Genomic DNA, 27,936 nt, shown 5'->3' on the forward strand with positions numbered 1-27,936 from the left:
CCTCAAAACACATAAGGTAGTAAGTAAATGGCAGAGCCAGAAGTGGAAACCATACCTGACAAAACTCATATTCTTAACTTCTTTACAGTGCTTTATCACTTCCCCCCAAATGGGTAAGTATTAAGTAAATGAGAACTTTTGTGCAGTCACTCTTTTCTCATGACAATTTAGGGAGTGGGGAGTGTATCAACTATAGAGCTTAAACACCAAGTTAGAGCTCAAATGTTCATTCTTCTACCTTCCCCAAAGAAAGGCTTTCTGCCTTCTTGCTGTGCCATCTCATCAGCTGCAGTTGCTCAGCTTCTTTATATTTGTATTGAAAATGGAAGAATCAAAACTTAAGCCAAATTCTTAAATTTTGTTTTCACTTAAAAAAATTTTTTAATGTTTATTTTTGAGAGAGAGAGAGGGATGTGGGAGTGGCAGAGGGAGACAGAGACACAGAATCCGAAGCAGGCTCCAGGCTCTGAGTCAGCACGAATTCTTTATTCTTTGTACCCATATTGTATTTAATGTCTTACAGTGTCAGAAACCCGCAAAGGTCTAACTTTTAAAGGTAGCCTGACTCAAGTATGAACAGGGTTAGTATTAACAACTCCCAATATCCATCACAGCCCTATTTTTGCAGTTTATTCAAAATAACAGATTGCAGCTGTGGCTTTTAATTTTCTGTGTAACTTTTGTCTAGTCTTTTGATCTTTCTGGGCCTCAGAGTCTTCATCTGTGAAATGAGGGCAGTTGGAGTAGATTTTCTTTTTTTAACTAAAGCCCATAATTGCATTAAGGTTCACTCTTGTGTTGTACATTCTAAGGGTTTTGACAAGTGCATAATGTCATGTACCCACCCATGCAGGATCATATAGAATAGTTTAATACTCTCCAAAATTTCCTGTGTTCCATCTATTTATGCCTCCCTCCCTCCCCTTGAAACCCTGGCAACCACTGATGTATTTACTGTCCTATAGTTTTACCTTTTCCAGAATGTTACATGGTTGGAATTATACAGTATGCAGCCTTTTCGTACTGGCTTCTTTTACTTCACAGTATGCCTTTAAGTTTCCTCTATGTCTTTTCATGGCTTAGTAGATCATTTCTTTTTATCACTGAATAATACCACAGTTTATCTATTCACCTTTTGAAGGACATCTTGATGGCTTCTAGTTTTTGGCAGTTATGGATAAAGCTGCCTGATTTATTTGTACAGGTTTTTTTGTGGACATAAGTTTTCAACTTACTTGAATAAATAACTAATGTCATCATTGCTACATTGTATGGTAATCTTTTTTTTTTTTTTAAGTTTATTTATTTTGAGAGAGAGCATGCACTTGCATGCCCAAGTGCAAGTTGGGGGAGGGACAGAGAGAGAGAAGGAGAGAGAGAATCCCAAGCAGGCTCCAAGCTGTCAACACAGAGCCTGATGTGGGGCTCAATCCCATGAACTGTGAGATCATGACCTGAGCCAGTATCAAGAGTCAATTGCTTAACCCAATTGAACCACCCAGGTGCTCCACATTGTATGGTAATCTTATGTTTAGCTTTGTAATAAATTCCTTGTCTTCCAAAGTAACCATACCATTGTGCATTTCCATCAGCAATGAATTACAGTTCCTGTTGCTCCACATCCTCACTAGCTTTGGTGTTGTCAGTGTTTTGTATTTTAGCCATTCTAGTAAATGATGGTATCTCATTTTAATTTGCAATTGCCTAATATAGTATTGAGCATTTATTCATATGCTTATTTTCCACCTGTATTTATGTTCTTTTGGTGAGGTGTCTGTTCACATCTTTTTCCCATTTTGAAGTTGGGTGGTTCCTTTTTTTTTTTATTATTGAGTTTTAAGAGTTGCTTGTATATTTTAGACACAAGTTCTTTATCAGATAAGCGTTTTCCAGATATTTCCCAGTCTGTGGCTTAACTTTTTATTCTCTTGACAGTGTCTTTTGCAAAGCAGTTTTAAATTTTAAATAACAAGGCAAACTTGTTAGTGTTTCTTTCATGGATTGTCCTTTTGGCATTGTATATAAGAAGTCATTGTCAAAACCAAGGTCACCCACATTTTCTCCTATGTTAATCTAATAGATGCTTTATAGTTTTATGTTTCACATGTAGGTTTATGACCCATTTTGTTTCTATTTTTTTTTCTTTTTTTATTTATTTATTTATTTTTTTAATTTTTTTTTCAACGTTTATTTATTTTTTGGGACAGAGAGAGACAGAGCATGAACGGGGGAGGGGCAGAGAGAGAGAGAGAGACACAGAATCGGAAACAGGCTCCAGGTTCTGAGCCATCAGCCCAGAGCCTGACGCGGGGCTCGAACTCACGGACCGCAAGATCGTGACCTGGCTGAAGTCGGACGCTTAACAGACTGTGCCACCCAGGCGCCCCCCATTTTGAATTAATTTTTTGTGAAAGCTATAATGTCTGTGCCAAGATTTATTGATATTTTCATTAATAAAGTTTCTGCTGGCTCTGAAATTATTAATTATTTTGATCAGTAATACTAAAAGGTAAAAAACTTTAAAAAATAGTATACTGAATATTTATAACCATATAAGTGTTATCCTTCAAAACTATTTCTTCAGAGGGAGAGGCTTGAAGTCAGCCCAAAAATATGGTCAAGGAGAGGAACATATTAGGAAATGGGACTAACGGTTCCATTTCAGTGCTGCTTTACTGTTATATGTTATTAACAGCAGTGGTGTGAGTGTTAGAGGTGTAAACTGTCAGGGAGACTGCCTACCGTTAGGAATATTGAGATACCTGTTATTTGTCCACATTGCCATTTCTTTGCTACTTTTCTGCCTTGTCATACAGTTTTGGAAAAATCCATCAATGATTTCTCCCCAATAGTTTCCCTTTCTGTATCATGAAACACTGAAGCCATCTGAACCTTAAATATGTCCTTATATAATGACTGACTTAATTTAAGTTTGTAAAGGAAATTATCCTAATTATCTTCTTTTTAGTAACATGAAAAGTTTGTCTCCAAATGCTTAGTCTTTCTTTTCTTTCTTTTTCTAAGTAACAGAGGAAAATGGAATTTTACTATTTTATATTAGAGTAAGATTACTGCATTGCACATTATGATTTTAGAGGTAGACCTGCCATGAGGGATTGATGATAAAATTGTTGACCTTCTTAACATACATTTACAGTGATCACATCAAATATAAGAAGTACATATTCTCATTGTGTTATCATCCATGTGACTTGAGTTGCATATTTAATCAAAAGCCCAGCATGATATTATGAATTCATGGGAAGTGTGTACTATTACCTAGGAGATTAATAACATTTCTTAAATTTTCTGTTTATTACCTCCTACTGACTTAGATTTGTAAAAGACTATAAAGGTAATTAAATTAGATACTAATTTGTGACTGCTGTTGTACAGTCCTATCACAAAATCACTCCCATTTCATGGAACAAAAAAAGAAGGAGAAATAAAGGGAGAGTGATGAAGAAGGGGAGTCTCAGCAGTGAAAGAAAGGTCTTTTTTTTTCTTTTCCAGAAATTAATTTTATAATTGAAAAAGAAATATATTCATTATGAATCTTTAGATAATAAGTAAAGGAAGGCTTTCACTAAGTGAGTTCGATCCCCATGTCTGGCCCTGTAATGATAGCGTGGAGCCTGCTTGGGATTTTGTCTTTTCCTCTCTCTCTGCCCCTCATCCACTTGCTCGCTCGCTCTCTCTCAAAATAAATAAACATTAAAAACTTTTTTTTTAAAAGGAGACTTCCTTTTTAAAAAAGTTAAAGATTGTAGTGTTCATATATTTAAGCTCACGAACTGTGAGATCATGACCTAAGCCTATATCAAGAGTTGGGCGCTTAATCGACTGAGCCACCATAAAAGACTGAGCCCCATAAAAGAAGTCTCTTTCTTTTTCTTCCTTTACCCTCCTACACTGGGAATATGAATTTCTGTTTGTAACAGGATGTTTTAGACAATTTTCTCTTTTTCTATTGTCACTTGTTATTTCATATTATTGATTACATACCTTGTAATATTTTGATAGTTGTCTTCTCTGTAGAACTGCTTTGAAGATTCTGTAAGTAGGTATTGCCTGAAATCTGTTCTATGAAATGCTAATTTCTCCAGGAGATCTCCCAAAAAGGTTTCTGTTGCAAATAAGTTTGGGAAGTGCATGGTTTATTGCTGGTTTGGAAATTCACAGTGATAGTAGAATATTAAATATACTGACAAAACTTGCAGGTTAAGAAGTTGGCTAATTTTGTTTTACCCATTTGCCCAGATTTATTTGTCTGGAAATCTGTTTAATTTAAGGAGTAACCTCAATGAATATCTTTTGAAACTAGTATTTTTGGTAAATACTGTGTAATAGTATGAATCTTTAGTGAGTGGTAGATCTATAATCTTTAAATATTAGAATAAGTATATTTATTTTTCTTTAAGTCATCTTTATCATTTGGTTCTTTTCCTTTACAGCGCAGGTAATCCCCTCTACCCCAATCATTCTCTTCCCCAGACCAAATGTTTTTAGTCATTTAGCTCACTTAATTGAGCACATACTAGAAATATAAAGATAAATAAAATAAAGTTCTGGCTTTTGAAGACCAAGCACTCTGATTTGATAGAGCAGGGGAGCCATCTGTAAGGGATACCCCCTCACATCTTTAAGTAATTTTAGAGATCCGTGATCAGCACTTTGCACTTACTTATTTAATAGCATGAGAAAAGTATTCTTAATGTATAGTTTTCTAAAGACTTTATTCATTGAACCTAAGATGCCAAAGATTGTAAGGCACAGCTTTACTTTATGTACCACAATGAAAGAAAACATGTTGCCAAATATAATTTAAAGGTGAATTTTGATACCAGAGATGTAAAATGTATGTAGTACATTTGTGAATGTTAACTGTTAGACTTAAATGTATTTTGTTTTATGTATTTCTACTACATTAATTGATTGAAGGGCAACAAATATTTATTCAATGACTACCATATAAGTCCAGTGGTTAATAGAATAATGAATAAAATATGGTCCCTTGTTCTTAAGGAACTACAGAGGAAGACAGATGTGTGCAGACATTGCTAAAATAAAATTATTTTTGCTAAGGCAACTAAGTTAAATCACAAACTGTAATAAGTACATCGAAGATATTGCTAAATTAATGACAGCTGATAGCTTTGTAACAGTTCTACATTACCAGCTTCAAAAACCATCTAGTGTTAATTTTTTATTCTTTTGTTGTCAGAGGCAGTTGAGGGGTTAGTGAATAGGAGGGAGAAATGTAAAGAAATGTTTATTTGGGAGTATATATGTGTATGTTTTTCTTAAAGGAGGGAATAGAGTTTGTTTTAAAGATGTTTTTTGTTTTTCTCGGTTGTTATCTCCACAGGAGGTCTATTTCAAGGGAAAACAATTCTGATAATGGTAATGTTTGTTTGCTTTGGAAAATTTACAAATTGAATTATATTCAGCCAAACATGTTTCTGTGTGTGTGGATTTATAGGAGGGAAAAGTGTTAATCTTAGGTTGGCATCTGTCTGCTACAGCTATTTTGGTTGGTCTGCCCACTTTCAGTGGGTGCACTTAGGGAATGCAAGCTTATTTTAATTTTGGCTTAAATAAATAGCATTAAGAAAATTAATCTATTAATTTTTTTTACCTGAGGCTAAATATAGGGAAAGTTGGATTTACTACGATTTATGGAAAGCAGTGCAGAAACAGAAAGGGCAACACATTTAGAGTCCAGAGACCTGAGTTTGAATTCTGTTTCTGCCACTTATTAGACATGTGACCTTAGGCAAGTCACTTAATCTTTTCGCCTTGGTTTCCTCTTGTTTTCAAAAATGACTATAATGATAGTATACTACTTTGTAAGGCTAAGTTAAAATTTGATGTAGGGCACTTGGGTGACTTACTCAGTTAAAGTGTCCGACTTCAGCTCAGGTCATAATCTCGCAGTCCTTGAGTTTAAGCCCCACATCGGGCTCTGTATTAACAGCTCAGAGCCTGGAGCCTGCTTCAGATTCTGTGTCTCCCTCTCTCTCTGCCCCTCCCCTGCTCATGCTCTTTCTCTCTCTCAAAAAATAAGTAAAGGTTAAACAAAAATTAAAAAAAAATTTGATTGTATAAAGGTTTTATAAATTATAGTACTTTTCAAGTATTAGTTGATATTGCTTTTAGTAGTGATATGAGGAATATACGATGTAAGACTATACATTTTGCAGAATTGACTTTTGATTTGTCTGTATTTATATGAACATTAGTCAAAAAAAGCGATGTAAATTTCTTTGAGATATTTCCTAGAATCTCATTTTCTCTCTGTTAAGCATTTCAGAGATACTTCTATTTACAATGTAGTAGGGATATTGATAAATATATTATTATCTTTATATATGTACAGTTTTGTTTTGTTTTTTTTTATTTTTTTATCCAGGTCAGATTGTTACAAAGCTTTAATAAGTTAACTAAGGGAAACTTTGTCTGAAACACAGTATTATAGACTGGAAAAATACTCTCAAGATCTAGTGAGGTTTTTGAACTTTAGGATCTTTGTCTCAGTCTAAGCAAAGTTCCAGTAATGTCTGAATTTAAAACAGCTCCAGGCAATTTAACAATATGTATCAGAACTGTTAAAATTGTCTTCAACCTAAAAATATCATTTCTAGACTGTATCCAAATGAAAAAAAGTGGCACTTTACATGAATATTCACTTACCGCTATTAAAAAAATACTCGAGGGATTCCTGAGTGGCTCAGTTGGTTGAGCAACAGACTTTGGCTCAGGTCATGATCTCATGGTTCGTGGGTTTTGAGCCCTGCGTCGGGCTCTGTGCTACAGCTCAGAGCCTGGAGCCTGCTCTGGATTCTGTGTCTCCCTGTCTCTGCCCCTCACCCTCTTGTGCTTGCTCTCGCTCTGTCTCTCTCTCTCTCTCAGAAAATAAACATTAAAAAAAATGAAATAAAAAATTAAAAAATACTTTAAAGAAACAATAATACAAGAAAATGTTTATCATGTGCTATTAAGTAGAAAGGCAATTTCCACAAACGTGTGTGTAATCCTAATTTTTGTTTAAATAATAAAAAACTGATTTATTTAAGGGGCAACAAAATACTAGTAATTCTAACAGTCTCAGACTGGTAAGCTTTATAGTGATTTTTATTTTCTTCTGTAATTCCCAAATTTTGTAAATGAGCATGTAGTACTTTTGTAATAAAGAAATACATATGTATATAATATAAAAATAAAAATATATTTTTTCAGTATCAAGCTTCTTTCTAAATACTGTCACTCTTTTCAGCTAGCACAGTAAAGTATCATAGATTTATATATAATGTAAGTAAAAGTAGTTGTATGCAGTATTCATGTACATAAGAGTATTATCAGTGATTGAAGTTACCATTGCAAATACCTTCAGCTGTACCTTTTGGTTTTGCCATGCTCAAACCCTTCTCTATCTTTTGATGGGCTGTAATTTGCAGCTGATAGGAAGATGGTCATATTAAAGGAGGCTAGGTCTCTTAGCCAGGCTTGTTCTTGGTTAGACTGGCAAACTTGGCCAACTGTCATGATGAAATCAGCACTGAATGGTCAGCTGCACTTTTTGTGAGGCACCAAATTTATACTAAGTTAAAGCAAGTTCAAAGCCCTGAGTTGTTGAGGCATTTCACTTATTTCCCCTGAGACTGATCTTTTCTTCTTTTCACTTCCATCTCTTAGCAAAAACTCTGGCACAAGTTAGATACTCAGCAAGTACTATTGGAATTAAAATGGAATGAAAACTGAAAATTATGCTGATTCTTAACATTAGCTTTACTGAAAAGTCATCTCAATTTTAAATGAAGCAAATTATGCAGACACAGTCACAGGCAGCCTCTGTTTGGATGCAAGGGAGGTTCATAGGAGTAATAAAGATTCCATGTTTAGCCATTAGGGTCTTTTCTATGCCACTTGTATTCTGGCTGTTAGGGATACATTGGAAGGTCTGCAGCACTTTCAGCATATAGCACTGTCAGCTAAAAGTAAAGTAGGTACATTGAAAACTGATAAAGAACTAGAACATTTAAAAGGAGGCTAATACCAATTTTCATAGGTGCATTTTAAGTAATATATATTTTGATTATCTTAGTTAAGTTTCTACCTCAGCTAGGCAGGAAAATCAGGTTTTGTCCTTTTGCCCTCTGTGCTTTTCAACAACATATGCTATTTCTCATGTTAAGACCTTAGCAGCTGTGCCAACAAGTCCGGTTTGAAAAAAAAGTAAGGGCTTAGTGGTGTGTCTTTATCTATCAGCCTGTCAGCAACTCTGTCCATCAGTAGATTACTTCAGCCCTTTAGAACAGTTGTTCACTTCAGCTATATGGATTAGCTATGTGGTATAGTTAAGATACTGCAGCTTGCTAATAGGAATAAGGATTGGAATTATGGGAGCACCTGGGTAGCTTAGCCGGTTAAGTATCTTGATTTCCGCTCAGGTCATGATCTCATGATTCATGAGATCGAGCCTCGTGTTGGGTTCTGTGCTGACAGTGTGGAGCCTGCTTGGGATTCTCTCTCTCTCTCTCTCTCTCTCTCTCTCTCTCTCCCTCTCCCTCTCTCCCTCTCTCTCTCTCTCTCTCAAAATAAATAAATACTTTTTAGAAAAAATTGGAACTATGAATATGGATTTCTGAATGCCAAGGAAAGCAATGTTAGGACAAACCTAGGTGCTTGTATTGCTTTTTGAAGGAATAACTCAGACACTACTGTTAGTGACTAGAACCCACTTTTGTCTGAATGGCACGAACAGCTTCCTTTTACTTTATATTGAAATGACTTGTCAGTAGGATTTATCTTGGAGCTCTACATGGCTTTTAATTCATTTCAGTTTAACAAGTCTTTATTAAATATTGAATTAAGTGCTAAGGTTACAAAGATGAATGAAACCTGATTCCTGTCCTTAGGGCTTGCCATTTAAGGGAAAAACATGAACAGATCATTTCAATGTAATATATTAAGCATATAGATACGCAAGAGGAGAGTTAATTATCCCAGCCATAAGGAGGCAAGAAAGGGAAAGCTCCATGGACAGATTAACTAATAAACTGTGTCTTGTATGATGAGTAAGACTATTCTAGGAAAAGAACAATATGAATGCTAGAAACATGTATTCACTCAGTAGAAGAAAGAGAAATGAACTGGGTCGTGTAAAGCCTTATATGCCTTAAGAACATGCTCGATCTTTATTCTGAAGGCAGTGAGGAGTCACTGAGGAGTTTTAAGCATTAAAGTGGCTTACATGCCACTGGGTTGTAATTTTAAGATCACTCTGGAGGCAGAGGAGAGGATAGTTTTAGTGGGACAGAATTCGTAGCAGGGAAATCACTTTAGAAGGCCATTGTAATAGTCCAGGCAAAAAAAAAAATAAGGGCCTAGTCTGGGGCACTTAGTCAGTGGTGGTAAAGATGGGATAGCATAGTTGATTGGAGAAGCGTTTTAGGTGTTGAATCCTTGGGACTTGAGCATTCGAGAGTAGGGGGATGATACTATTAACTGATTAAAAATGAAGGAAGAAAAACAGTTTTTAGGAGGAAGATAATATCTTTAATTTTGGATATGAGTTTGAGGTGCTTTTAGGACATTCAAATGGATATGAACTCTTAAACTTCAGAGAAATGGTAGCCAGTACTTGATTTAAAAAAATAATCATCTTGTGGGGCACCTGGGTGGCCACATCGTTTAAGCATTCAGCTTCACCTCAGGTCATGATCTTCTGGTTTGTGGGTTCAACCCCCATGTCGGCCTCTGTGCTGACAACTCAGAGCCTGGATCTCACTTTAGATTCTGTGTCTCCTGCTTTCTCAGTTCCTCCCCACACTCTGTCTTGCTGTCTCTATCTCAAAAATAAAGAATAAAAAATTTAAAAAAATCATCTTGGGCAGAAATAAACAACAAATAAATTAGAACAGCCCCCAAAGTAGTATTGTCACTGGGAAGGGCTGGGCATGGAGAAGGTGTTAGTTTTACAAATTGGGTTTGTACTGTAGCAGTGTAAAGTTACTGTGTAAGTAGGTTAAATATTGTGGGGAATATTTATGAAAAGCCATCTTGTATGGTATTTATGGATTACCTATTTGGAGACTTTAGTACATAATATGGCATAATCTTAAGACAATACTGGATATAATTTAGGTTTTGATAGTTCAAAAGGATTTTAGGATTTTGTGGTTTCTCAGTATCATTATGCACATCAGTGATTATACTAGCAACATTTTGGATGTGATACCCAAAGTATAAAGATTTTTAGATATCAGTAATAACTAAAATTTGACAGACGATAGCTGCAGTTGTGGTGAACATAACATAATGTATAAGCTTGTTGAATCACTACGTTGTACATATGAAACTAATGTAGTATTATGTGTCAACTATACTAAAAAAAAAAAGAAAAAAGGCAGGAAGAAAAAAAAATAACTAAGCCTTATTGAGTGCTTGCTGTGAGCCAAGCTGTTTTCTGAGAACTCTCTATTGATTCATTGTATATAACTCTATGAAATAGATAATCTTAATATTCCCATTTTGTTTTGTTTTTTTTTTTTAATTTTTTTTCTTTCCACGTTTTTATTTTATTTTTGGGACAGAGAGAGACAGAGCATGAACGGGGGAGGGGCAGAGAGAGAGGGAGACACAGAATCGGAAACAGGCTCCAGGCTCTGAGCCATCAGCCCAGAGCCCGACGCAGGGCTCGAACTCACGGACCGCGAGATCGTGACCTGGCTGAAGTCGGACGCTTAACAGACTGTGCCACCCAGGCGCCCCAATATTCCCATTTTGTAGATGAGGGAAAACAGACATTTTCAGAAACTTGCCTCAGATTACATAGGATTCATCCTTAGGGTGTCTTGCTGCAGACCCCGCCCCTTAATCACTATATTATAAAATAATATAGATTATAGGTACATTTGTTTACAAGAGAGAATGGAAACATGAAATGCATTATGTGAACAAAAGTGCCTGTAACGGCAACATTACTAGAAATGTAAAGTTATAAGAACTTAAGGAATAGTTCATTGTCAAGAATATGTATTTTCTTTTTTTTTTTAATTTTTTTTCAACGTTTATTTATTTTTGGGACAGAGAGAGACAGAGCATGAATGGGGAAGGGGCAGAGAGAGAGGGAGACACAGAATCGGAAACAGGCTCCAGGCTCTGAGCCATCAGCCCAGAGCCTGACGCGGGGCTCGAACTCACGGACCGCGAGATCGTGACCTGGCTGAAGTCGGACGGTTAACCGACTGCGCCACCCAGGCGCCCCAATATGTATTTTCTTTAAAGAGGAATTTTATTGCAAGCTGACAAGTCAGAAAAATTAGGGAAATATAAATACAGAAAGTTGAAGTATTACAGTAATGAAGGGAAGAGTTTACATCAGAGATTAATATTTGTAAGGAATAATGTGTAAGGAAACTGAAACTCCAGGAAAAGAATGATTTTTTTATTATCACTGCTACTTTCCACTACTGTATATTTACGTAATACTGTATATTTTTCAAAACTAAGAGGAAGGAAATGATATAACTAAGATTGCCTGCCGTATAAGTGTCAGAAACAGGAAAAAATCTAGGTCTACTGATTCTATCCAGACCCCTTTCCATTATGTCATATTCCTTAGTGAAACCATGCAGATTCAGTCGAGTCCTCAAATCTATAGAAATGGAGGGGGAAATGCCTAAGAAAAAAGTTTACTCTCATCATTAAATCCAAGAATATATCAAGAGTTTAAAGGGATGTAATGGTAAAGAATGAACCAGTGGTGTCGTAATCAAAAAGATTACCATGCTTCTAGAATCTGATGAATCTTTTCCTCTATTGCCTGCTGATTGATGTACAGGACAGGAGAGTTGCTAAAGAAAAGTGTGTAGGTATGTAAATAATTCTCTTTTCTTTCTGATCTCAAGACATTGTTGATATTTGTTATCTTCAGAGAGGGAAAAGCAGTAGACATGGTTGGGAATCAGGAGTCTAAGAGTAGATAGAAAATATTTTACTTTTTATTTTGTGCTTTTCTATGCTGTTTAAGTTTTATTACCTGTGGATGTATTACTATTTAGAACAAAACCATATTAATAGGAGCTTCTGTATAGTGGGATTATAGTCCACTTAAAAATTTTTAATTAAATTTTATATAGTACACAAACTATACTAGCAAGTTTCATCTGAAAAGTTACTACTAAGTAGGCTGACAATGACTGAATAAGATTTTCCATCAGATTCACCTAGAAACTACTTTTATAACATGGTTAGGACAGCGGTACCACTATAAAACCATTATTCCCTTGTTTCTGTGGAAAAGGGAATATTAAATTATAGATAAGGATGTGAGATACTTCATTTTCCACAGTCTTAGAAAATCCCTATACTCACATTCATACATACAAGTCCACGTTTGCTCCTGGGGTAGGGAACAGTTTTCCTGAGTGAAAAAGATGCTCTGCCAGGGTGTGGCAAGAGTGGGAATCACATTTGAATTCTTCTGTCAGTTGCTCTAGATAGGACTGTGCTATGAGAGGGACTTTGAGGACCTTTACCCACTAAAAGTAGGGAGAAGCTGGCAGTGGTTGGTTGAATAACTGGTTTCTTTATAAAAAAAAGTTTTTGAGGGGGCACCTAGGTGGCTCAGTCGGTTAAGCACCCAACTCTTAATTTCAGCTCAGGTCATAATCATGCGGTTTGTGAGTTCAAGCTCTGTGCACAGCACATAGCCTGCTTGAGATTCTGTCGTCTCCCTCTCCCCCTCCCCTGCTTGCTCGCTCTCTCTCTCTCTCTCTCTCTCTCTCTCAAAATAAATAAACATTTAAAACTTTTTAATTAGGAACTCCTAACAGTGATCAGTTAGTGCTTATTGTCTAAAGCCATTTTAGTCTTCTATTGATGTTTAGATAATATGCTTGCTATGTGGTGAAATTGCAGTTTAATAAGATCCCAGAACAAATATGGTGTGTGATTTGTGCAGTGTTTATCCCACCCTTGGAAAAGATGGAAATTACATGTCTGAATAAGGAATACACAGCTTTTCAGGAAAATTATAAAAGTGCTGAAGGAATATTTTTTATGGTGGCATTGTTGAAAAGGGATTAATTTTTCTTAAAAATGGCCAGAGTACCTGCATATAATGAAAATATTTAGTGTGTTTGTGGCCTGTGAGTAGAAGAAGGAATACCGAGTATTGGACTGGGACTGTACATCATCATCACCCTTGGCAGGAGCAAAGTTTGCTCTTCCTCCTGTGGTGTCTGGACAGATCCCAGGGCCTGCGGTGAACTTTGCAATCTAGTTCTCAAAGTCCCAGAGAATGTTAAAACATTTACATGGAGTCTGGGGTACTAGTGGTCTGATCTCACTTGTTGTTTTGTTTTCTAGGTTTTTATGGGTGAGACTTTTTATATTTGAGGAAATAGTAAAAGATGGTTAAATATGGGAAGGAAAAGGATTTTTTATAATTTTTAACATCCTGTCTTACATAATTCTTATTCTTACTATATAATTCTTACTACTAAAAAAATTCCTACTACTACTAATCAATACCTGTATGAAATTATGCATGGGATACATTTGAGAACCAGAAAATAGCCTCTCCATCCTAGTTTCTAGGCATTCAGAATACCTTGGTATATATTCCATTTACTGTGATTGTAAGACATTTTTTTTTTCACATTTAGAAAAAGTTCTAGGGGCGCCTGAGTGGTTCAGTGGGTTGAGCGCCTGACTTTCGATTTTGGCTCAGGTCATGATACCGTGAGGTCATGGGATTGAGCCCTGCATCAGGCTCTGTGCTGAGCATGAAGTCTGCTTAAGCTTCTCTCTCTCTCTGTCTCCCTCTGCCCCTCTCCCCTACTCATGCATGTGCTCCCTCTCTCTTTTTCTCTTCCTTAAAAAAAAAAAATTCTAAAATAGTGATATGTCTTATAATTGTTATTGGCCTGGAATAAAGTCGGATTACTTCAGAGAGGATTTGCATTTGCCTCTACCACTCATTAGCACTACTACCAACCTGAAGCCATTTTAAATTAAATTCTCTGTTTAAGAGTTTGTTTTTAATCTCACTGGTAGTATGAATTCAGAGTACAAAGTTGTGTAAGAACTGTCTTTGCGATAAAATTCCCTCTCCTTGGTGCCTGGCACTTGAAAGATAGAGACTTTCAAGTTTCCTTGCTGTCTCTTTCTGCATAGTGCATTTATTTCCCATTTATCCTTCTCTTCATTTGTAGCCTTTCTTTTGTTTCAGCTTTATTTTTTTTTAAATATTTTTTAATGTTTATTTATTTTTGAGAGAGAGAAAGAGAGAGAGAGAGAGTACGAACAGGGGAGGGAGACACAGAATCTGAAGCAGGCTCTAGGCTCTGAGCTGTCAGCACAGAGCCTGACATGGGGCTCAAACCCACAAACTGCAAGATCATGCATGACCTGAGCTGAAGTTAGATGCTTAACCAACTGAGCCACCCAGGTGCCCCTGTTTCAGCTTTACCTGATAGATGTCCTATTTTCTTTTCTTGTGGTACATAAAAGAGCAATGCATCTTATAATAAGGTGGTGGCTTAGATTTGAGAAAAGACCCCTCAGACACTTGGTTAGGCCTTTACTTACCATCCTTTTTCAGAACTTGTTTATTCTTAAGGTAGACACACTTCTGATAAACTTAATGTTATTATTACACATTTCTTTGTTCATTTCTCTTTGGTGATCTTCAAACGTAAATTTGCATTGGAATTGGTGAGTGAAAACTATATATTTCTGGGCCCAGAGATTCTGTTTCTGTGGACCTGGGTGATGCCCTCTAATCTGTACTTTTAATAAAAACCCACAAGGTATTCATACCTAAGTGACTGAAGGACCACACTTAGAGAAAAACTACCTGCATACTCTATAACTAAGAGAATACTCATGGTTTCAGCTTCCATCTGTGTTTGTTGATGACTTCCACATTTTTATATTTAGTCTAAACCATTTTTCTTCTAGGCCAAATTCATTTATACAACTGACATGTCTCTATTAAAGGCAGAATTCATTCTGACCCAGGCTACCTGGGTTCAACTATCAACTCAACCACTTAATAGTTGTATGACCTTGGGCAAAGTTACTTAGCTTCTCAGGTATCAGAGGGTCACTGTGATGATTTTATAGATCCATACATACAAAGTTCTTTGACCAGAGTCTGGTACATGATAAGCTCAGTTTAAGTGTTAACAGTTTCTATGTTGTTATTATTCCACAAGCACCTCAAACATGTCTAAAATGAACCTTTTTTTTTTAACCTAAATTTTAGTTAACATACAGTGCAATATTGGTTTCAGGAGTAGAATTCAGTGATTCATCACTTATATACAATACTCAGTGCTAATCAAAACAAAGTGCCCTCCTTAATATCTGTCACCCGTCTAGCCCATCTCCCACCCACTTCCCTCCATCAACCCTCAGTTTGTTCTCTATCATTGAGTCTCAGGTGGTTTGTTTCCCTCTCTCTCCTTCCCTTCCTTCCCATATGTTCATCTGTTTTGTTTCTTAAATTCCACATAAGAATTAAATCATATGGTATTTGTCTTTCTCTGATTGACTTATTTTGCTTAGCATAATACATTCTAGTTCCATCCATGTCATTGCAAATGGCAAGATTTCATTCTTTTTGATGGCTGAGTAATATTCCATTCCATTTTGTGTGTATGTGTGTGTGCATATATATATATATATATATATATATATATGCATATATGTGCATATATATGTATGTTTATATATACACACACGCTATAAACATCGGGGTACCCCTTCAAATCTTTATTTTTGTATCCTCTGGGTAAATACCTAGTAGTGCAATTGCTGGATCATAGGGCAGTTCTATTTTTAGTTTTTTGAGGACCCTCCATACTGTTCCCCAGAGTGGCTGCACCAGCGTGCATTCTCACCAACAGGATAAGAGGGTTCCCCTTTCTCCATATCCTAGCCAACATCTGTTGTTTCCTGTGTTGTTAATTTTAGCCATTCTAACAGGTATGAGGTGGTATCTCATCGTGGTTTTGATTTGTATTTCCCTGATGATGAGCGATGTTGAGCATCTTTTCATGTGCCTGTTAGCCTTCTATATGTCTTCTTTGGAAAAGTGTCTGTTCAGGTCTCCTGCCCATTTATTAACTGGGCTATTTGTTTCTTGGGTGTTGAGATTGATAAATTCTTTATAGATTTTGGATATTAACCCTTTATCTGATATGTCATTTGCAAATATTTTCTCTCATTCCGTAAGTTACCTTTTAATTTTGTTGATTGTTTCCTTCACTGTGCAGAAGATTTTTATCTTGATCAAGTCCCAGTAGTTCATGTTTGGTTTTGTTTCCCTTGCCTCTGGAGACATGTCTAGAAAGAAGTTGCTACAGCCGAGATCAAAGAGGTTGCTGCCTGTATTCTCTAGGATTTTGATGGTTTCCTGTCTCCCATTTAGGTCTTTCATCCATTTTCAATTTATTTTCTATTTATTTTTGTGTATGGTGTAAGACAGTGGTTCAGTTTCATTCTTCTTCATGTCACCATCCAGTTTTCCCAACACCATTTGTTGAAGAGACTTTTTTTCATTGGATATTCTTTCCTGCTTTGTCAAAGATTAATTGACCACATGGTTGTGGGTTCATTTCTGGGTTTTCTGTTCTATTCCTAAAATGAACCTTTTACACCACCTTCACCACCATCCATCTATTTTCTGGCTTGACTACAGCTTTGTTTAATTTCTCCCTCTCCCTCATGATTTTCCTCATCTAGGTCATACATTCTATGAATTCAACATCCTATTTGTCTCTAATTTGTCCTCCCCTTTCTACTCCCTCTTCTATTGCTTTGGTTAGGTCTTTATCACTTCTCACGTAGAGTTTTGGAATAGCCTCCTAAATGGATTTCTAGCCTCTGGTTGTTTTTATTCATTCAGATTTCACAGAAATCTTTATCAAAGGGAATCTGATCTTACTATTCCTCTGCTGGATGCCTCTTGTTGCCTATGGTGTAAGATCCAAACACATGTGGCTGGCATACAGACCCCTTCCTAGCTAGTTTTTGCCCTCTTGTTCTGCAACAGTCAGATGCATTTGTAGTCTTCCAGCTTTTTTATTATTGTAGCAGATTCCCCCAAACAGCAGATTCTCTCTTGCCTTCATAACTTTGCATAATTAAGCAAGATAGCATGGTGGTTAAAAGTGTGAGCTTCAGAGCCAGACTGCCTAAGTCCAAATCCTGGCTTTGTCACTAGTTGTGTGAACTTGGGCAAAACACTTTTTCTGTGCCACAGTTTCCTACTCTTTAAAATGGGAATCATTATGCATCATAGAGTTGTTACAACGATTTTACTAATTTACAAAAGTGTTCAATAAATGTAAGGTATCACTATTTTTATTACTATGTGGTTTCCTTTGACTGTATACTTGATCTTCTCTGCTACCCATTCTCTCACTTTCTTTGCCTATCAAATCTTACTCATTCATCTGTCATATCTCACTTTAAGAACTATCTCCTCCAGGAAGTCAACTCTCTTAGATGATGATCCTCTGGGTTCCCATAGCACTCTTTGTACTATAATTAAACTGAATATTTTAAGAACTACCCAGGACTATATTTTTCATCTCTAAATGGCCAATGAATGAAAACTTTTATTGTTTCTTACTTGCTATAGATTGGGAAACCCAATTAGAAAGGGGAAGGATATTCTATTAGAGACAGGTAAACAATCATAAGGAGACTGGAAAGCAAGATATAGCAAGAGGTGAAAAGGCAGAAAACAAAATCTGTAAGTCTGGAACATTTCAGTGAAGGGACACATAGTCCAACACGTTATCAGTGCGGTTCTCTAAGTATCATAGTATATAATTAAAATGCTATGTGATATCCTAAGTCATCCCAAAGGTTAAGTTATGTTGAGTGTACTTGGCCTAAAAGGAAGGAAAGTGGGTTAAACATTTTAGAAATATTTCTTTTAAAACTAGTTGAAATAAATTTTGGCAATTAAATAGGTGAGCTTTAGTTATTTATAATTGTCCAACAGTTCATCCCCCCTTGGTCTGCCTGAGTAATCAGTGCACTCAGTTAATTCTGACTATTGAATGTGTTCAGTCTGCGTTTGTGGACACTGGTGGGGCTGGGTGTGGGGGGAGATTATAGGCTAAGTAAGTGAATTTGTAGCAATTAATATGAGTACTGTTAACTTTAAAATTCATTATTTGTTGATTCAATTTAGAAATTCTTTCTACATTTAATAAGTTTGCCATCAACCTTTCTAAAGAGAAATGGTTAGAAACAGTTACGTTCAATGGATAAATATAATAAACATTAAAAGAATGTTGAAATTCTTTCAAAATAACTTATTAAAAAGAAAGAACTTTCTGAAGAAGTATTACCAGCAATATTTTAAAATCCTAAGATTTGTCAAGTGTTTATTATTTAACATTTATTTGTTATGTATTGTTATTTGTCAAAGATTTACTTGAATAAAATGATATTATAATAAGACATTGTATGCAAAATTATACACCAAAGTACAATATGTGGTTATTTTAAAACTTAAAATAGTATTTACAGAATTATTAAGTTTAGCCATGACAAATATTAGCACAGGGAAGTAGGGAAAACTTGTTGATCTAACAAATTCGTTTCAGGGGATTCATTTTACAATATTTTTTTATTAGGCCCTGAGGATACAATGCCCCTCTGTGGAACACAGCAGTTTGGACTGCAGAAACTTAAAAAAGAAATTAACATAATTGCCCTCCCTGAGTTTATATTGATATAGGAGGCATAAGACCCTTATAAAGGAGATGTAAGTGTCCCAACAGATATTTGTATAAATAATTGATACTGTATATCTTCAGCTGTTTATCTCTGCAGAAATCTAGGTAAGAGGAAACTATTTTAATAAAGATATTTGTTGCTTATTAGAAAACTGATATGTGTTTATTGTAAAGAATGTTTAAGAAGGTTGAAATTAGAAAATGAAAATCTCCTTTGTTCACCTATTAACATTTTAATACACTTACTAGTCTTTTATATATGATTATCTTTATTCCTTTTAAAAATTGGACTATAATTATACAATTTTATATTCTTCTTTATTCACTTTATATTAAATCAGAAGCATTTTCTTAGGAACTGAATATTCAAGGTAAACTACAGGTAAAGCTGATGAAGTCTAATCATTTAAGTAATCTTAGACATTGTTAGGTTCTAAACTTACTCAATTCAAGTTCAGTAAGGAAAAATCTAACTTTCTAATTATTAAATAAAATTTTCATGACACTAGATGTTTTAAATTCAGCAATTGATGAGTTTGCTTGGAAATCAATTAGTTCTTATAGCATGGCATTGAGTTGAATTAACTGTGCACATAAAAATTAGATGCTATATTTTAATTTATAGTAAAAGACTGGCAGAAAAAAAACCTAAGTATTGTTATACTCATGTAATCATATTTCTCCTATTCAAACTCATTTAAGATAACTAGTGTGAGGGGAATGTACAAGAACACCTCCCCAAAGCCATTGGCTGAGAAAACAAGAGGGATGATTTTCATAAGTAACCAGCAGGGCTTGAAGACTGGAATTTCAAAGGTCTGTGTGCTTAGCCCTGAGGGCACTGTGCTGCTCGAAGAGAGAAGGCAGGCAAACAACCTGGGAGCAGAAACAGTGATCTGACTAATGCCTAGGACACATAGAAAGAAGATTATTCTCCCTTCTTGGAGTACTTCCCTGAGGGCAGCAGGCATGGAGACCCCTCTCCAGGGTCAAAGGAACAGGTTGGCACTATTTGCCTCTCCTGCCCCTCAGTATAAACACAGAGCCACCTACAGTAAACAACATAGCAACAATATTGGATGCGTAGCCTGCTTATACCAAGTCTCACATCCCTGCATTCTGTTGGTACTACTCTTGTTGGTCAAGTTTGCCTCGGTCCAATCATGGTGGTCAGTTTCCCCAGAAGACCAGCAGAAACCCCTGCCCACATCGTGTCTCCCAATCAGAGAGTTATGCAGTGCTTCAGTTCTAGTGGAAGTAGTATCAGGTCTCATTTAACAAGCAGACCAGAACACATCTAGTTAAACACTCCACATTCTGGCCAAGGACCAAACACAGCCCACTGTAGACTAGGAGAGCCCATGCAGACAACTGGCCTGAAGGATAGAGCAGCCAAAAACAGCAGCAAAGTGCACACAGAATTTTCTTATGAAGGGCCAGGCCCTGGACACTATATGATCTTTTTCTTCATAAAGCCATTATGCTCAGGAGCAGGAAACATAACAGGCTTTTTTAATACAAAGAAGACGGAGATTTAGACAAAATGCCAAGATAGAAGAATCCATCCCAAATGAAAAAACAAGTTAAGGTCAGGGCCAGAGATCTAAGTGAAACAGATATAAGTAACATGCCTGATCAAGAATTTAAATTAACAATCATAAGGATATTGCTGGGCCTGAGAAAAGAATGGAAAACTTCAGGGAGGCCCTTACCACAGAGTTAAAAAATAGAAATGAAAAATATAATAACTGAGATTCAAAATGGTCTTCATGCAGTGAGCACAAGGATGGAAGAAGCAGAGGAATGAATAAGTGATGTAGAAGATAAAATAACGGAAAATAATGAAGCTGAACAAAAGAGAAAAAGAGCTATGGAACATGAGAATAGACTTGGGGAACTCAGTGACTCCATCAAGCAAGGTAACATTTGTGGTATAGGAGTTCCGAGGCAAGAGAAAGAAAAGGGGGCAGAAAATTTAATTGAAGAAATAATAGCTGAAAACTTCCCTAATCTGGGGAAGTAAACACATCCAGGTCCATGAGACACAAAAACTCCCATCAAAATCAATAAAAGCAGAGCAACAGCAAGACATGGTGTAATTAAATTTGCCAAATATAGCAATAAAGAAAAAAAATCCTAGAAGTAGCAGACAAAAGAAGTCCCTAATTTACAAGGCAAGGCCCATAAAGCTAGCTTCAGATCTCTCAACAGAAACTTGGCAAAACAGAAGGGAGTGGCATAATATATTCAATGTGCTGAATTGGAAAATTCTGCAGCAAAAAAATACTCAATCCAGCAAAGCTATCGTTCAGAATAGGAAAGATAAAGAGTTTCCCAGACAAACTAAAACTAAAGGAGTTTGTAACCACTAAACCAACCCTAAAAGAAATAATAAAGGTGACTCTTTGAAGAAAGGACCCAAATAAAATCACGAATGAAAGAGGAGAGATCACAACCAACACCACAGAAATACAAATAATCATAAGAGAATATTATGAAAAATTATATGCAAATAACCTGGGCAATCTGGAAGAAATGGACAAATTCCTAGAAACATACAAACTACCAAAACTGAAACAGGAAGAAATACAAAATGTGAACAGACCTATAACTAGTAAAGAAATTGAATCAGTAATCAAAAACCTCCCAACAAATGAGAGTCCAGGACTAGATGGCTTCCTGGGGGAATTCTTCCGGACATTTAAAGAAGAGTTAATGCCTATTCTTCTGAAACTGTTCCAAAAAATAGAAATAGAAGGTAAACTTCCATATTCCCTCTACAAGGCCAGCCTTACCTTGATTCTTGATTCCAAAATCAGACAAAGACCCCACTGAAGAAGGAGAATGAGAGGCCGATATCCCTGATGAACATGGATGCAAAAATTCTCAACAAGTTACTAGCAAATCAAATCCAACAGTACATTAAAAGAATTATTCACCATGACCAAGTGGGATTTATTCCTGCGCTGCAGGGGTGGATCAGTATTCACAAATCAATCAACTTGCTACACCACATTAATAAAAGAAAGGATAAGAACCATATGATCCTCTTAATAGATGTAGAAAAAGCATTTGACAAAATCCAGCATCCTTTCTTGATAAAAACCCTCAAGAAAGTAGGGATAGAAGGAACATACCTCAAGATCATAAAGGCCTTATATGAAAGACCCACAGCTAATATCATCCTCAATGGGGAAAAACTGAGAGCTTTTCCTCTATGGTCAGGAACAAGACAGGGAAGTCCACTCCCACCATTACTATTTAACATAGTACTAGAAGTCTTAGTCTCAGCAATCAGACAACATAAAGAAATAAAAGACATCCAAACTGGCAAGGAAGAAGTCAAAATTTCACTCTTTGCAGATGACATGATATGCTATGTAGAAAACCCAAAAGACTCCACCTAAAAATTGCTAGAACTGATATATGAATTCAGCAAAGTCACAGGATATAAAATCAATGCACAGAAATGTTGCATTTCTATACACCAACAATAAAGCAGCAGAGACAGAAATCAAGGAATCAATCCCATTTACAACTGCACCAAAAACCATGAGATACCTATGAATAAGCCTAACAAACGAGGTAAAAGATCTGGTTTCTGAAAACTATAGGACACTCATGAAAGAAATTGAAGAGGACACAAAGAAATGGAAAAACATTCCATGCTCATGTGTTGGAAAAACAAACATTGTTAAAATGTCTATACTACCCAAAGCAATCTACACATTCAGTGCAATCCCTATGAAAATACCACCAGCATTATTCACAGAGCTAGAACAAACAATTCTAAAATTTGTATGGAACCAGAGAAGACCTTGAATAGCCAAAATAATGTTGAAAAAAAAAAAAAAGCAAAGTGGGAGGCATCATGATTCCAGACTTTAAGCCTATATTACAAAGCTGTAATCATCAAGACAGTATGGTACTGGCATAGAAACAGACACATAGATCAATAGAACACAGTAGAGAGCTGAGAAATGGACCCACAACTGTATGGTCAACTAATCTTCAGCAAATGGTGTTGGGAAAATTGGGCAGCTACGTGCAGAAGAATGAATCTGGGCCACTGTGTTACACCACACACAAAAATAAATTCAAAATGGATGAAAGACCTAAATGGGAGACAAGAAATCATCAAAATCTTAGAGAACACAGGAAGCAACCTCTTTGACCTTGGCCATAGCAACTTCTTTCTAGACGTGTCTCCAGAGGCAAGGGAAACAAAAGTGAACATGAACTATTGAGACTTCATCTAAATGAAAATCTTCTGCACAGTGAAGGAAACAATCAACAAAATTAAAAGGTAACTTACGGAATGAGAGAAAATATTTGCAAATGACATATCAGATAAAGGGTTAATATCCAAAATCTATAAAGAATTTATCAATCTCAACACCCAAGAAACAAATAGCCCAGTTAATAAATGGGCAGGAGACCTGAACAGACACTTTTCCAAAGAAGACATATAGAAGGCTAACAGGCACATGAAAAGATGCTCAACATCGCTCATCATCAGGGAAATACAAATCAAAACCACGATGAGATACCACCTCATACCTGTTAGAATGGCTAAAATTAACAACACAGGAAACAACAGATGTTGGCTAGGATATGGAGAAAGGGGAACCCTCTTATCCTGTTGGTGAGAATGCACGCTGGTGCAGCCACTCTGGGGAACAGTATGGAGGGTCCTCAAAAAACTAAAAATAGAACTGCCCTATGATCCAGCAATTGCACTACTAGGTATTTACCCAGAGGATACAAAAGTAAAGATTTGAAGGGACACATGCACCCCAATGTTTATAGCAGCATTAATCAACAATAGCCAAACTATGGAAAGATCCCAGATGTCCATCAGCTGATGAATGGATAAAGACATTGTGGTATTTATATATAATAGAATACTATTTAGCTATCAAAAAGAGTGAAATCTTGCCATTTGCTATGACGTAGATGAAGCTAGAGTGTATTATGCTAAGCACAATAAGTCAGAGAAAGACAAATACCATGTGGTTTCGTACATATGTGGAATTTAAGAAACCAAACAGATGAACATAAGGGAAGGGAATCAAAAATAAGATAAAAACAAGGAGGGAGACAAACTATAAGAGACTCATAAACATAGAGAACAAACTGAGGGTTGCTGGTGGGGTGTTGGGCAGAGGGATGGGCTAGATGGGTGATGGGTATTGAGGAGGGCACTTGGTATGATAACTTACTGAACCACCCAGGTGCCCCTCGATTGTATCTCCTAAGTATCTTTCATGTTTATCTCATCTACACCAGTCTTAATTCAGGCCTATATTTTTCCTTGTCTTAATTACTTCATCAACCTCTTAATTTGTGCCCCTGCCAATAATTCTTCCCCCTCCAGTCTGTCTATCTCAGAGCTATCCGAATAACCTTGTGAGAATGCAAACATGATCATGTTATTTTCCTTTATATATTTCATTGGCTCCACGTTGCCTGATCCTACAAAAGACAAACTCTAGTGTGATGTACAAAATCTTTTGTGGTTTGGCCCTTGCATACCTTTTTAGCCATCTGTTACTGCCAACATTTATTTACTTTGCTCCAGCCAGATTCACTAGGGTCTATCATGTCCGTCAATTATTTTACATTCTATCTCTACTAAGTCAGTATATCCAAATTTTGTATTCCTGTTAAGCCACTGTTTGCTTGTTTTGGTCTCTGTCTTTCACATTCTTCCTCAATGTCTGCTAAGCCTTGATTAAACAAACAACTTCTACCTCAGAGTCAGGCACTAAAAAACTGATTGGAAACTCTAAATCCATCCAATCCATTTATTTTATCGTCTTTAGTATCTTTGTTAACTTGAGCTAGTCATATTCTGTCCCTAAGGATCGTCCCCTCTCCACTTAAGTATATAGAGTACCAATATTCTCAGAGCTGAATGTTCCTGCTTTGAGTCTACCCTACCGTCACCTGTGCTGAGTGTCCCTCAATCCAGATATACTCTGTAATTCTCTCTTCATAGAATAAAAAAAAAAAAATCAGTCTCCCAAATGGGGGTAAAGGAGTCTTCTGGCTCCATAAAGAGGTGAAGGGAGTTTGGGCATAGAATTTACTTCTAACCTAAACTTTCATCCTGTTTCCTAGTGTTTGGCTGTATCTTAACTCTTAGAGGAGTACAGCTGATTTCTGAGCCATTTGGAGGTTCTGCAGGGTAAACTTAAAAAATCACTTCTCTTACTTGGGTTAGGAGACTGCCTCTTTTGCATTAGCTAAATCTGTTACTATTTGTACATCTGTTTTCTATTTTTCCAAAATTTTGTTATTGTCCTTGCAGTTTATATCTTTTTTTAAAAAGCATTTTAATATTATTTTAGTTTGTTTCCAAGAGGGAGCAAAAGCTAGTGTGTATGTCCACTCTGGCATATTTACCTAAACTCCTCTTTCAGAACTGTTTGGAATTTTAAATTATTTCTGGCTTTACTTATTTTTCCACCAATCAGGAAGAGTTAGATGATCTCTCTCTTGTATTCCCGTGACACTCTGTGTATGCTTTTGTTACGGAACTGATCCCATTGAGTCATGTTGTTTTTAACTTGTCTCCCCTACCACACATTGTTATGTAACCAATCTACAGAACTTTTTCATCTGGGAAAACTGAAACTCTGTAACTCCCCTTATACACCTCTCCTCAGCCACCATTCTACTTTCTGATTCTATGAGTTTGACTTCTCTAGACACCTTTTAGAAGGGAATCATACATTATTTGTCTTTTTGTAGCTGGCTTTTTTCATTTAACATCTGTCCTCAATGTTTATCCATGTTTTCATATATGTCAAAATTTATTTTTTTAAGGCCAAATTATATTCCATTGTATGTGTATACATTTTGTTTAGCCATTGATGGGTATTTGGGTAGCTTCTACCTTTTGACTATTGTGAATGATGCCGGTATGAGCATGGTTGTACAGATACGTTTTCAAGAGACCCTGCTTTCAATTCTTTTGGATGTATCCAAAAGTGTGATTGTCTTTTAAGATATTAAAGACATATTTCTTTTTTAAAGAAAACAGTTTCCCCCTTTATAAAAAATAGAATGTTTTTCCTTTGGGGCTTTGATGATGTTTTGTTATGTTGAGATTCAGGTTATACATTCCTGGCCAGAATACTGCTTAAGTGACATGTCTTTTTCAGAGTTTCACATTCAGAGGCACAATGTCCCTCTTAACCTCTTAAGGGTTATGTTAATTTTAATCACTCAAAGTGTTCTGTTTCTTTATTATATAGTTACTACTTTTTTTTCTTGCATCTTATAAGCAATCTGTGGAAGAGACACTTAAGACCATGCAGATATTCTAGTTCTCATCAAAATTTCTACCCTTGAATTTAGCATTAATGCTTCTTGCCTAAATCAGTCTTTACTATGAAGGCTGAAAAATGATGTTTTCTTTTCAAATTTTTATTTAAATTCTAGTTAGTTAACATATAGTGTAATATTGTTTTCAGCAGTAGAATTTAGTGATTCATTACATATAACACCCAATGCTCAACACAAGTGCCCTCCTTAATACCCATCACCCATTTAGCACATCCCCCACACACCCCCCTCCCTTAATTCTCAGTTTGTTCTCTATTGTAAAGAATCTCTTATGGTTTATTTCCCTTTCTTTCTTTTTTTTCCCACCTTCCCATATAGTCATCTGTTTTGTTTCTTAAATTCCACATATGAGTGAAATCATATGGTATTTGTCTTTTTCTGACAGACTATTTTGCTTAGCATGATACACTCTAGCTCCATCCATGTTGTTGCAGATGGCAAAATTTCATTCCTTTTGATGGCCGAGTAATATTCCATTGTATGTATATACCACATCTTTATCCATTCAAAAATGATTTTCAAATCCAATAAGGGCTATTTAATTTAAAGTTAATTATGAATTGTGTTAAATAGATCAATTGGAATGTCAAGTGGTCAATATATTAAATGTAAGATTTGCTGCTACTATTAAATACATATATTATACATGATAATCATTGAAGTATAATGATTAAACTGCTTCTGAAATTTTAGAATATAATAATTATAGCATTCCTATAAAGTCATTACATATTTTTAAAATTTAGATATATAGTGTACTTTTTTTATTTTTAAGATTTCACTTTTAAGAAATCTCTGTACACAACATGGGGCTTGAACTCATAACCCCGAGATCCAGAGTTGCATGCTCTACCAACTAAGCCAGCCAGATGCCCCTATAGTGTGCTTTTCTTATTCTCAGTTTGCAGATTGTTTACCAGGAACTCTACTGTCTGAATCCTCTTAGTGAACTCTATTTAATTAATGAGTAGCCAAATAATAGACACCTTCTGCTATTGAAGAAAAACAAACTTTACAGTATGGAGTAGCTTTGAGAACTTTAGCTGAATGGAAAGTTATAAACTCTTTTTCCTTTTTAAAGCAAAAGTCTCATTCTGTGTTTGTCTAAAACATTTAGCATCTCTTAAGTAGGTCTAAAGCTGTTACAGTTTCAAGCAATATGGCAGATTTGATGTTCAGAGAAACCTCTGGCAAAGAACACGGAAATGATGTATAAAATGTTAAAACATTTATAGGTTAAAACATATATATATGGGTGAGTTGGAAGCAAAGTAAGTGGAAAATATGAGGCTGTATGCAGTGAGCAAGCCCAGTTCCATGGGGATAAAGGAGCTCTAGAACCCATTTTATCCTTGAGGTCACCTTCTGATCCCTCATGGCCCAACACCTGGGCATTAAGGAGGTGTTTCTGCTTGCATGGGACAGGAGATAAGTTCTTATGGGCATGCTCAGAGGTAAGTCTGGACACTGCAGTGTAAAGCTGGGATCCCCAAAGGATAAAACTTTCTGTTAATGATGGGAAAATAACCGCCTTTCAGAATGACACCATTGGGGGACCTGGGTAGCTCAGTCGGTTAAACCTCCGACCCTTGATCTCAGCTCAGGTCTTGATCTCAGGGTTGTGTGAGTTCAAGCCCTGCATTGGTCTCCACAGTGGGCGTGAAGCCTACTTAAAACAAAAACAAAAACAGAATGACACTGTTTGTTTCATCCTTGGCTGTGAATGGAGTGGACAAAAAGAATCTCTCCTCATCACAGTTCTACTCCGATGTGGGTTTGGAGTTGGAATACACACTGGCAAAAACAAATCTCA

At 36.2% G+C, this 27,936-nt stretch overlaps 1 protein-coding gene across 3 annotated transcripts in view; it reads left to right on the forward strand.

The window, feature by feature from the left end:
* Positions 1-27,936, forward strand: part of CEP57L1 (centrosomal protein 57 like 1) — a 77,528-nt gene that overhangs the window by 7,449 nt on the left and 42,143 nt on the right. The window contains exon 2 of one of the 3 annotated variants that reach the window (XM_030316105.1): positions 18,669-18,799. The exons of the other annotated variants lie outside the window; for them this stretch is intronic. The gene's annotated coding sequence lies outside the window, so the exon portion shown is untranslated. The remainder of the gene's footprint in view (positions 1-18,668; positions 18,800-27,936) is intronic. 3 annotated transcript variants of the gene reach the window in all.

This window comes from Lynx canadensis, chromosome B2 (assembly GCF_007474595.2).
Source record: "Lynx canadensis isolate LIC74 chromosome B2, mLynCan4.pri.v2, whole genome shotgun sequence".
In the NCBI taxonomy this organism is placed as follows: Eukaryota; Metazoa; Chordata; class Mammalia; order Carnivora; family Felidae; genus Lynx; species Lynx canadensis.